This window comes from Paroedura picta, chromosome 9 (assembly GCF_049243985.1).
Source record: "Paroedura picta isolate Pp20150507F chromosome 9, Ppicta_v3.0, whole genome shotgun sequence".
NCBI classification, from domain to species: domain Eukaryota; kingdom Metazoa; phylum Chordata; class Lepidosauria; order Squamata; family Gekkonidae; genus Paroedura; species Paroedura picta.
In genome coordinates, this window is record NC_135377.1 from 30,906,223 (window position 1) to 30,918,504 (window position 12,282).

Genomic DNA, 12,282 nt, shown 5'->3' on the forward strand with positions numbered 1-12,282 from the left:
AATAGATACATTACAAGACAGGAAGCCCCATTTGCCCTTTCGATCTAAGTAAATTGGTGGTGGGAAGACTCAATCACCAATATAGGGACAAATATAGTTGGAAAGGACAAAGGTAATGAAAACCTGACAGATAATAAATGTCTATTCCAGTATTGCAGTTCATACGCTCTTTGATGTTGCTTTCCAACTGAATAATTGCTATATGTATAGTTTTATTTTATTGGATTGTGTTTCCTTGGCCTTAATCTAGTGCTTATAAGCACCTGCATTTTGAATAAGAAGGTTTTACTCTCTTTCATACTGAATGTATTACTGTGGATTGACCTATGGAATTTAATGTTAAACAAGTCACTTGTTACAAGTGGGAACATGCAAGGACTTGCCAGGTGGTTCTCATTTCCCCATCCCACATGATTTCCTCTTTCTTGAAAGCCCTCACAGCCTCCTTTTCCTGCTTCCTTTTCTCCTTCTAGGATTGCCAGCCTGACATCGCAGTTCCTCTTCAGATTGCCAGCTTCCAGTTGGGAAATTCCTGGAGATATGGGGATGGAGCCTTGGAAGGGCAAGGGTTAGAGAGGGAAGCAGCTTCAGCAGGGGGTAATGCCTTCGGGGCTTTTCGCACGCCTTCAAAATCGCACAATGGTTGCCAATTGAAAACGCTACTGATTTGCCATTATGCACAACGTCGTTGACAATCTGCCACACACCTGAAACCGATCCGCAAAAAGTGCTTCCTTGTAGCGCTTTCAGGGAAATCCCCAAAAGTGGGGGCCATTCCGCATGACTTAAATGTAGTCAAAGTGTTACATTTCGTAAACTCTATTTATTTAACATTCCGCATGATGTCGTAAACAAACCGCAAAACTCCCGCCGAACTCCAGCAACAATCAGAATTTTATAGCACTTAGGGGGAAATCCAGAAAAGTAGATTCCCCCTGAAAAAACCACTACACTTCTGAGCACAAGCCGAAACACATCAGCGAAAGACATGTGCGTTCTCAAAATAACGGTAGAAAGAATGTCCTTCCCTCGCTCTTGCCCCTGAGTTTCTGGAGACGTGATCACCATTTTTTCCCCTTAGACAGGTGAAAGCAACGAACAAGCAAGGCTTCTCAGGCTAAAGCCCCTCCACAGAAGTGCCTAACAGTAAAAGAAAGCTCTTTCCTGGTAATCATAAGAGGGGATTGTTCCTCATATGCTATCACTTTTCACAATGTAATCCCACTTAGGCACATTACATTAGCTGATCACTTTATGCAACTCTGAACTGACTATTAAGTTGGCAACTAACATTCCAACTAAGACTGCAAATTACAGACCTCATGTTTGTGCACTGTTAGCTTTCCTACTACTCCGCATGATGTTTTTTTTAATTTTTATTTTGTTGAACACCTGTTTGCCATCTCACCTGCTGGAAACTTCTCTCATAATAATGGCATGCTGTGACTGCCTACCTTTGCATACTGGTAAACATCTGTTGACATGCACATTAATTAATCCAGCAGCTAACAACTTCTGCTTGACTCCTTTTTCATCATTCACTGTTATCTGAAGGAATTCTTTTGATAATGCCAAGTGCACATTGCTAATTACAACCTACAAATTCTATGAAAACTTGAACACAAAACACTTTTCTGCATCAGAAAATTCTGTTTCACTAGCTTTGTAATTTTCTGCTAAAGAAAACTTTTACAAAGCTGATTATGAATGGCAAATCTTTTGATCCATCATGTCTGAATGATGGCTTCTCAGCAGCTTCTCATGATTCCATGCAGGCAGACTCCAAGAGAAATTTGACCAAACCCACATGAAGTCCTACTGGAGAGTGATTTGAGAATGGTAGATTAATATTTACTGCCAACTTATCCAGAGTCTCTTCCCTTTAGATATCATCATCATCATCATCATCATTTCTGATAAGAAAGTATATAGTTTCCTGTAACTAACTACAGATGTTCAGCTGTGTCCTGGACCAGTTGTAGTCTCCAGGCCAAGGATAGGTCCACAGACTGAGTTACAGAAGTCCAGTCTAGAGTGACCATTGTATGGATCACAGTAGCTAGATGCTCGGGAGCTAGGTTGGGCACTAGTAGCTTAGCTTGGCAAAGATGGAAAAATGCAGCTAAGCTACACAAGTGACCTGTGCCTCCATTGTAAGTGAGTTCCTAGTTTCATGAACAGCTTTAAGCTGAATGCTATCAAGGCACCTGTGTTCCTAGTTTCATGAACAGCTTTAAGCTGAACGCCATCAAGGCACCTGTGTTCCTAGTTTCATGAACAGCTTTAAGCTGAACGCCATCAAGGCACCTGTGTTCCTAGTTTCATGAACAGCTTTAAGCTGAACACCATCAAGGCACCTGTGTTCCTAGTTTCATGAACAGCTTTAAGCTGAATGCTATCCAGGCAGAGTAATCGTTGCCCTTTCCTACCCAGCCATAGGACCTTTGTTTCTGGCTGAGTTTCAGGCAACTCTGTCTGATCCATCTCATCACTGCTTCCAGGCAGCTTGTAAATGACTCTGGAGGCAAACCTGGGTTTTTGCTCACCGGGAGGTAGAGCTGGGTGCCATTAATGTATTGATGACAACCCAGTCCAAATTCTTGGACAAGCTGAGCAAGAGGGTACATGAAGATGTTGAATAGAGTTGGGGACAGAACCATACCCTGTGGCACTATGCAAGGGAGCAGGCAGTGGAATGATAAATTCTCCCTAATTGCAATCCTCTGTCAACAAACCCTGAAAGAAGGAGATTGGCCTCTGTAAGGCTGCCCTTGTATCTCCACGTCGGTGAGGCGGTGAGGCGAAAGCTTATGATAGACTATGGCAAACGCTGCCATGAGATCTAACATCATGAGGAGTGCTGACCTGCCTTTATCCAGCTGTTGTTGAATATCATCCAACAGACCAACCAATGCCATCTCAGCCACATGGCCAGGCCAGAAGCCTGGCTAAAATGGATCAAGGAGTGAAGGTTCTTCTAGGTATGCTAATAGTTGGTCTGCAGTGGCCCTTTCTACCATCTTCCCCAGAAACGCCAAATGGGAGAAGGGGTGATAGCTGGCTGGGTGCTGTGAATCCAGAGCTGGTTTCTTCATTAGAGGATACAATACAGCCTCTTTCGGTCCCCTTGGGAATTCCCCTGTAGAGAGGGTGCAGTTGATAACTCCTGGATGGGACCTCCTATAATCACTCTGTTTTAGCAGCCATTAGGGGCAGGGATCCAGAGGGCATGTAAGGCTTCACTGACATTAGCAATCTATCCACTTCAGTCATCATGAGCCACCTGAATCAAATCCCCCCTCTGAAGACAGACAAGGGCCTCTAGTTCCCTTACTGTATCAAGAGTTGGGGGAAGATCACTGCAAAAAAAGCTTGCAAATGCCTCACAGCTGACATACAATTTTGGTGCCCTTCCTTCAGGGTCGTCAAAGACTGAGCTACCCACAACAATTTTGCTGGGTGGGAGCTAGCCTTCACCACCATCTCATAGGCCTTCATAAGTTTCCTATAAGTTGTTCTCGAAGCTTCATTGTGAGTCTTCCTTCAAACATGCTCTAGATGTCTCAGTTCCCATTTTTTCCCGTGCAGGTCATCCATGTACCAGAGGGCTCATTTGATATGGGAATGGACTCCCAAATAACTCTGAAATACCCAGCTGCAGATTGCTATGCAAGAATCATCAAGTGAAGATCTTCACAGCATGGAGCATATGCATTGTGTCCTGCTAATGGCTATATGGATCAAGTTATTATTAAAAGATGTATCAGAAGAAGCTGATTGCCCTCAGGTAGCAATCCTAAACAAGTCTACTCTGAATTCCACTCAAGTCTAATCAAAGGAGCTTACACACAGGAAACTGTTGTTAGGATTGCACTGTCAACCTCACTGGCTGTGTCAGCACATACTTATTTCAGTAAACATAGCTTGTGCTACAGATGTACAAACTGTTCCATGTAGCTTAGTAGCATTTCCTCACTTTCAACTAAGATGTGTCAAATCATTCCACATTCACTGTTGCTTAAGCTTTGCTACTCACCCCCCCACCCCGAAATGCTTGGTAAAAATAGAAATGTGGGAGCTAGGATGATAATTGACATGCTCTTCCTTCCAGGATTTTAATAATGTAGTGTAACTGCTACTCAGCCATTGGACCAAATTTGGAAGAAAAGAAGGGAATGATAAACATAATAATATGGAGAAGCTTCCAACTGAAATATGAACCCAGTATCTAGGGTGACCAGATGTTAAAGAGGACTAACTTCTGTGCCTTTAGGATGCAGCTGCAGGCAAATAGGCATACACTGAACTCAGTGGCAGAGTTTATCCTAAAGAACAGATGGATACATTTCATGCAACAGTAAAAATAATTTTTTTGCAGTGGATGCTCCGTTTTGAGTGGTTGGGCACATGTGATTTAATAAAGAACTAGCTGCTTCTTAAAATAAATAGACTAGAAAACAGAAAATAAAAATAATGTGAACACTGCTTCTGTGTCTTTTCTTCTTCCTCACATTCTTTTTGTAAGAAAAAATCCTAATGTTTGTGCTAGAAGATGAATGGGATGGGTGGAACTAGGGCAGCCAGCACTTGGATGGATTGGTTGGAAAATGGGGGAGCAGAGATATGCAGTAAGATTGGTGTGCAATAAAATGTACAACAACAAAAAACAGAGACTGGGAGGATTCCTAAAGTGCATGTAGTGTTACTTCCATGTTTTCAGCCATTTTTTAATGCAATGCCACCCTCTTTATACTTCTCCTAACTCCATTGAACAGTGAGGGGGCCCTGCTGGAAGGGATCAAATAGCAACCCTAACTTAGATTCTTCTTCTCTGACCAATAATCTGCATCTCCTCTCACCTCCCCCCCCCCATCCTCTCTGTATTTCAGTTTTTGTTGGGATCAAGTGAATTTGCAGTAACAATAGCACCTGCTTTCTGGGGATGCTCCAAGAAGTCAAAAGTAAAAAATGAGACATCCCTCCCACCTTCCCCATCTCCTCTTCCAGCATCTAAATACAGTTTATGATTTAAAGTACAACGGGCCACTATTTAACTTTTGTGCAGTAAAACAGTTGTGTAGTGGCTGCCAAAGTGCTTTGTTTTCATGCATGCGTGGTGATTGAGTGCACGTTAACACATCAGCCCTTGGTTGGGTGATTCCATAGCTCCTACATTTTAGACTGTCCTTCTAAGCCAGCCAATTAAAGCATGGTAGTCTTGAACAAATTATTATCTCTTACCCAGGAATAACCAGAGATAACAATGAAGAATAATTAAATACCCCAAATCATAAACCAGTTAATGTTTTATAGAAACAAATGAATCTCATCTATCACCATAACAGATGATGTTCATTTATTTGTACAATATTTGTAAAGGTACATCCAGATGTAAAATGTTTCAGTGAACACTGATGTTAGAGGACAAACAAAATCCACTCAAAGGCAATGCTGGGAAATGCTCATCCAGAGATGAGCAGTAATTTTTTTCCTTATTTTGGTTTTGTGGGGATTATTTAAATTTATTTATTTATTACATTTATATACCACCTTCCCCTGAGGCTCATGGTAGTTTACATAAAACTTAGCATAATGGGAGCAGTCCAGAAAAATCAGTGGCTATAAATGGTAACTAAAGGAAATAACAATAGAACAATATAATAGAACATTACAACAGTGGTGAGAACAGTAACTACAGCATACTGATGGCCCCATGGTTGGGCGAGTCAGGTGATGATTTTCATGGGAGGGAGGCTGGGGGGCCCAGTGGAAAGTGTTGGTTCTGGTTGACCTGAACCAAATAGAGGACCTGAACCAAATAGAGGAGCTCCCTTTTTCAGGCCCTACAGTTCAAGTTCCGTGTACCACAATTACTATGCAAATATTCCACAGCTCTTTCTAATGAAACGGTGGCAAAGAGATGGTAAAGACCACTGCTAGTTACCTCTGATTGTATAATCCTGCCATATTTTTGCATTATCTTCAGTATGAAAGTCATTAATATGCAGTTATGTTAGATGAATTATACAGTTTCTAAAATAAGGTGATTAGGGAATTAAGGATTAAAAATTTAACATATCCGGTTACAATGTAGGGCAAAGCTAGACAAAGAGTAATGAGCTGAAAGAAGTCTCCATGTTAATAAAACACAGCTTGGATAGGGCAGGGAAAGCCTACATCAAGCACAGGTTTGTGAGAAAATGGGACCTACTAGAAACTAAAAGGCACTGCTAATACTCCTCCCATCTTCTAAACTACATCTTTCACCAGTATGACCTCTTCCATAATACTAGAATATGGGCACACTCCATGAAGGTGATTTGCAATAGGTTCAAGACAGACCAAAGGAAATACTTTACTCAACTAGTAATTAAATTGTGGAATTCACTACCAGTGGATGTAGTGTTGGCCACACACAGGTGTCTTTAACAAAGGCCTGAACAGAGTCATCAATTGCTACTAGGGAGTAAAGAGAGCTTCCATAAACAGAAGCACCAAATCTCTGAAACTCATTGCTGGAGGCAGAATCCGGAGAATGATATGGCTTCTGTACACTCCAGGTTCATTGGCCTCCAGGGCAAATTTGTGGCTGCTACAAGAAACAGGACACTGGAGTAGATGGACTGCATGTCTAACTGAACAGGGCTCTTCTAATGTTCTTAAGTTATGTTTGATAGGATGGCAAATCACAATAATAATGGGAACCAGACCTTTGTAGTCAGGGCAAGCATTCTTGGCTTGCCATATGGCTGGAATATATGAAGGATCTAACAAAAATGGGCACAAGTAGGTTAGTTTGGTGTAGTGGTTAGGAGTGCGGACTTCTAATCTGGCATGCCAGGTTCGATTCTGCGCTACCCCACATGCAACCAGCTGGGTGACCTTGGGCTCGCCACAGCACTGATAAAGCTGTTCTGACCGAGCAGTGATATCAGGGCTCTCTCAGCCTCATCCACCCCACAGGGTGTTTGTTGTGGGGAGAGGAATGGGAAGGCGACTGTAAGCCGCTTTGAGCCTCCTTCGGGTAGGGAAAAGCGGCATATAAGAACCAACTCTTCTTCTTCTTCTTCTTAGGTGCTGAACTAATTTGTTATGAGGACCAGATCTGACATAAATGTAACTTTGTTGAGTCAAAACACACAACAAAAGCAATTGATTCCTACCAGTGAAAACTATTTATATGTTTTGATATATATTTATATGTTTTGATATATAAATACTGCCCTTGCTCTACCAGGTCCCCTTGGGGCAGTGTGGGGAATCCACAAAAGCCCCAAGAAAGGGGAGTATCTTACATTTCCATTCAAATTAGTTACTATTTGTATATATAACTCTTTTAGGAAATGAATCATCTTCCTCACAAATAGTTTTGAACAGCACCCTCCATACATCAGCCTCAAAGCTGAGCATGGCTACAATCAATTTTTTAGTCTGGGTTTCTTTTCTTCCCCCATCCTACTTCTGAGAATCTTGAGGAGGCACACTGAACTCTACCGTTCATCCCCCCATCCCCCCACAACAACCACTAACCCTGTGAGGTAGGCCTGGTTCCAGTTGACCCAGACAACAGGGTGTTGACTCAGGAAGAGGAGTGTTTCGAACTTGGGTCTCTTAGATCCCTCCACCCCCAGTTCTCATCCCTCCTGCATTTCTCAGAGAAGTGACAGAGCTGAGGAGAGGACCTGATGGAGAGGCTGTTTCTGAAACCTCCCGGGGGCACTTTTTGTCCTCCTCTGACCCCTTTCCCCTCATATAATGAGAACAGGTGAGGGAAAAGGGAGGTCACTGCCTCCCACTTGCCTCAACACTCATTCTGTCTCTCAGTTCTGCAGCTATTCAGTGCATGGCAGCAACAGTTGCATCTTTTCTCCCTTTGCTCTTTTGGGATGTCTTTCTCCTCCATGTGGCACACACAAGACAGCCCAATTACTTCCTAGTCTGTGCACTAGCTCTTCCCCCCCCTCCTCTTTACTGGCCCCATCCCTTCAAACCACACACGCCTCTCCATCTATGCCCACTTCCTTCTTTCCCTTGCACCAGTGGCTCGCAGGCTGGATAAGAACACAGGATGAGCTGGTTCCAGACCCCAGGGGTGTCAAACATATGTGTTTGACACCCCTGGCCTAGATTATCCTATAGTCTTCTCAGGTGGCTGGCATGTCCAGGTTAACACCAGCATAAGCTAGTAGCAATCCATTGCACTCCCTGCAGCAAATTCAATAACACAAAGCTTCAGCTGTTCAAGCCCACTGACATTAAATGATGTAATTAAAAGGAATTACATCATTTAAGGAGAAATGAGGAGAAATCTGTGTAGTCTTACACACAAGCAAAAAGTTCCTCTGAATGAATCTGGGCTCATTCAAAACAATTGGTTATCAGGAACATTTCTCCTGGTGGCAAAGCTAATCCATCATAGCCTCCAGGTTTAAAAACCAGGAGACAGACTCTGGACTGTAGGATTCCAGATATCAACATAAAATCAGAAGGATTAGAACTGTCCATTAGCTATGTAAAACATCGGAAACACAAATCTGCTGTGAAGCAGTTCCAGGAACTAGCTGTTTTTATGAATGGCAGGCCCAACTGTTCAATTAAGTATAGATTATCTAGTGCCAGAAAGAAGTCCTGTCTTCCTGCTCTTGCTTTCACAGAGCCAATGGGATCTATATAGATCATCAGCAATTCAGCATCTGCCATTTGCACATAGCTTATTATGCTAAGAATAATCACTATCACATTCCCCTGTTATTTTTAGCTTGTTTAGGCTACTGAGAGTTTGAAGACCACATCCTCCAACTACTTATTCTGAAGAAGTCCCATAGATGCCAACAGGATTACTGAAAGTAAGTGACAAGGGAGTAATATCCTATGATATCTACATAAATATTATCCAGTCTTATCATACTTTAATTGCAGTGATCCAATTTGTGGGTTGCCTTGTTGACCAAAGAACATGATGAAAGATGGGATACAGAGATGCAAAGAGTGTGTTCCTATTAGATGTGGTTGTAGATATACTGGATATGATATTGTGGACAGTGAATGCACTGGGTTCCACTCAGTGAATGAAAGCTGCATTATGACAATTCAGAGAACCAGCATGTGACTGGGGAGTTGGTACTACCTATATATGCTACCTTGATGTTCTTATAAAAAGAGCAGGATAGTGCTTTAAATCTATATATTGAGAGGCTTTTGTTCTAGTGTTTTCTCCGAACACTCCAGTATACTTTCTTTCAGTAATCTTGACTGTTTTGATGTCCTGAAGGCTGGTACACTCTTTCCTGTACCCAAACCCCTTCTCTTGAAGCACCAGTACTCTTCTTTGAGCTTGTTCGCTTGTAAGTGCTGAATACCGACACTACTGACAAGGTGTGTCTTCATACACCGACAGAGGGCTGAATCAGTGTAGATGGTCAGGATTCAGCCACCCACCTGGTCACCCTTTTGGCATTGGAGTGCCAGATGAGGTGTCCACAGCTGCCAAATCCCCTACAAGCTGCTAGAGAGGAACATATGTTTTGCTTATATGCAAATGCTAACCCAGCAGGGAAAACTGTCACCCCATCTGTGGAACCAAAACCCCACCATATGCCTTCTCTGCAGCAGCAGTGGGCACCAAAGGATCGAGTGAGGTGCTTCACGTCAATGCTGTGATCCCAGACTTACCGTTCTGTTGTCCCAGGATTCCTCCAATAAAGCTCATCCATTGTGTGTGTCCCAGATATTGGTGTTTGTTGTAAACTATGGGAGGCAAGAGAATGTAGGGGGTATCACAGAAGTCATACAATTCTCACAGACACAGACAGGGCCCACAGGCCCATCTTTTCTATTATAAAGCCCAGTTGGGACAACTCACTCACTACCTGGTTGTCTCTCTGTGATGTGGACCACCAATAAGGAGCTTCTACTTATCCAAGAAGGGCCACTGGTTTAATTCTCCCCCCCCCCCCAGTTTCCTGCACAAGGTTTTATTTATTTTTAATGTCCCATGCCAGAAAAGTATACATCCAACTGTATACGCTTCTGAGACACATATACTATAAAACAAAAGTCATAAAACATCCCTCTCTCACTTGCAGTGTTCCATCTCCCCACCCTCAAGTGGAAAAGAAGCACGAAGGCAAATTCTCAGGGGCTTTTTGCACGGCTTCAAAATCGCACAATGGTTGCCAATTGGAAACGCTATTGATTTGCCATAACGCACGACGTCGTAGACAATCTGCAACACTCCTGAAACCGATCAGCAAAAAGCGCTTCGTTGTAGCGCTTTCAGGGGAATCCCAAAAAGTGGATTCACCCTCCGGAAAGCGCTACACTCTTGCAAACAATCTGCAACACTAGCGATAAAGACCTGTGCGTTAACATTGTTGCGGTTTCTTCAAAGTCCCTCCTCCTGAGCCTGTCCTCCAAACTTCCGGCGAAGCGATCACCATTTTTTTTCTCCGAGCGAGCGGGGATAAACGCACCAGCGAGCCTCTTTCTGTTTAGAGGCTTCCCTGGCTTCAGTCCTTCACCTTTAGTCACTAAGCACAAACCACATAAAAGCCCGTTTGCTGAAATAAAGTCCCTTTATTTTTTACACATTAATTCAGCCGAAAATCGGGCCCGTGAGAGGGGGGGGATTTTTTTTTTATCACTCGAGGCAGCGTGGCAACGATCATACGATCAAACGACAGCTCACATTAGGCAGCTGGATGGGTCTCTCCGTTGCAACGAATCTACCCAGATTCGTTACAATGGGTCTGTTTTTTTAAAAAAAACCTTTCTTAAAGGGAAAGGGGCTGTTTGGGAGCATGCTAATGGCTGCCCATTGGCTGCTTGACGGCCAGGGGCGGGACGAGCTTGGAAATAGCGCTTCCTTTTCTGCCGAGACCGGAAGCTGTGGGAAACGCTACAAAACGCAACTGGATTCCACTACAAAGGCAGGTATGCATAAAGACGAATTCCACTATTTTAAATGGCGATTTTTCGTTCAGTGACCAATTTGCAACAAAGATCCCGGTGCGTAAAGCCCCTCACTCTCCATTTCCTCATCGCTATGCATCTCTGCTGAGCAGAGGGAAAGGTCTCCTGCCACACAAAGTTAAGTATTTAAGCTAAGGTTTTGTTTCCTTGTTCAAGGCCCCAGATCTAATCAGAAACTAGTTCTTGAAGGCTCACTTAGGGGTATTCAAACATATATACATTACATTCCCCCTTTCAAGCTAACACTTTCTTATCACAAGCACTTCAAAACCTGGAGTAAGAGGTCATTAGTACTTGACTCATTGTTGGGGATGAGTCTTTAGAACTACCCAGTCACACAGCCCTGGAATTTATCTGGCAACCTCACATCTTCTTAATTGCAATTGGTGTTTCTGTGCCTGCAGGAGGAGCATCCAGCTACTACCGAAGTTCCCTTTCAAGTGTGGATGGTGCTTCAGCAAGTCTCTTTATAAACAGACTCAGGAGTTTCTGTGACAGGGAGCCTGGCAAGGGAAGAACACTCATTCTAAAACTTCCTTCTGTAATTGTGGCCTTGAGGAGTATTCACTGTGCTGCTGCCGGGCATTACGCTGGGCCAGCATGCCCCGGCGCTTCCCTTGTACTCACATGGGAGGAATCCCCTAGAGTATGTGGGCTGCCCCAGCGTAGCATAGGCGCGCGCACAAAGCAGGGGCTGGAAAGCCCAACATGCTGCCAGGAGGCAGCAACAGAAAGCAGGAGAGCAGGAAGGGGCGGGGGGAATGGCCCCCCACCGCACAATGATGGGGAGCAGCATGCCACTCTCCCACCAAGGTGGGGGTGGGAGCTGACAGGGGCTTACAGTGTCCCTCCAGGGACACTGTAGGCTAACGGAAGGCCTGGGCCAAAAGGGCTGGCTCTTCCACTTATGCAAGAGGCTGGCCCGACCCAGCCCCCACTGGTACCCGCGGCATACCAGGCATCCCTGCATTCCCTTGTTGTGGATCTTCTGGGTGCTGCACCAGGCCAGGGCTTGGATAGCGGCAGCAGGGTGCATAATTGGGGCTGCCCTGCTGCCGCCATCCTGGATTTCCTGGATTTCCATAATGGGTCCATGTATGATTGTGGATCGCTTCTTTTTCAGTTACTGATGTTGGTATCCAGCTTGTGGCTGTTTGCATGCTTACCTTGTCATCCTCTTGATAAGAGGTCACTGGTGCTGTGTTTTGGTTGTACTGGGCTTTCAGATGCTTTTGCTTTTCTTGAAATCTGGAATGCATCCCTAGTGGTACTCTGGGGCTTCCAGACAGGCATCATGGTTGGTAAGGAGCT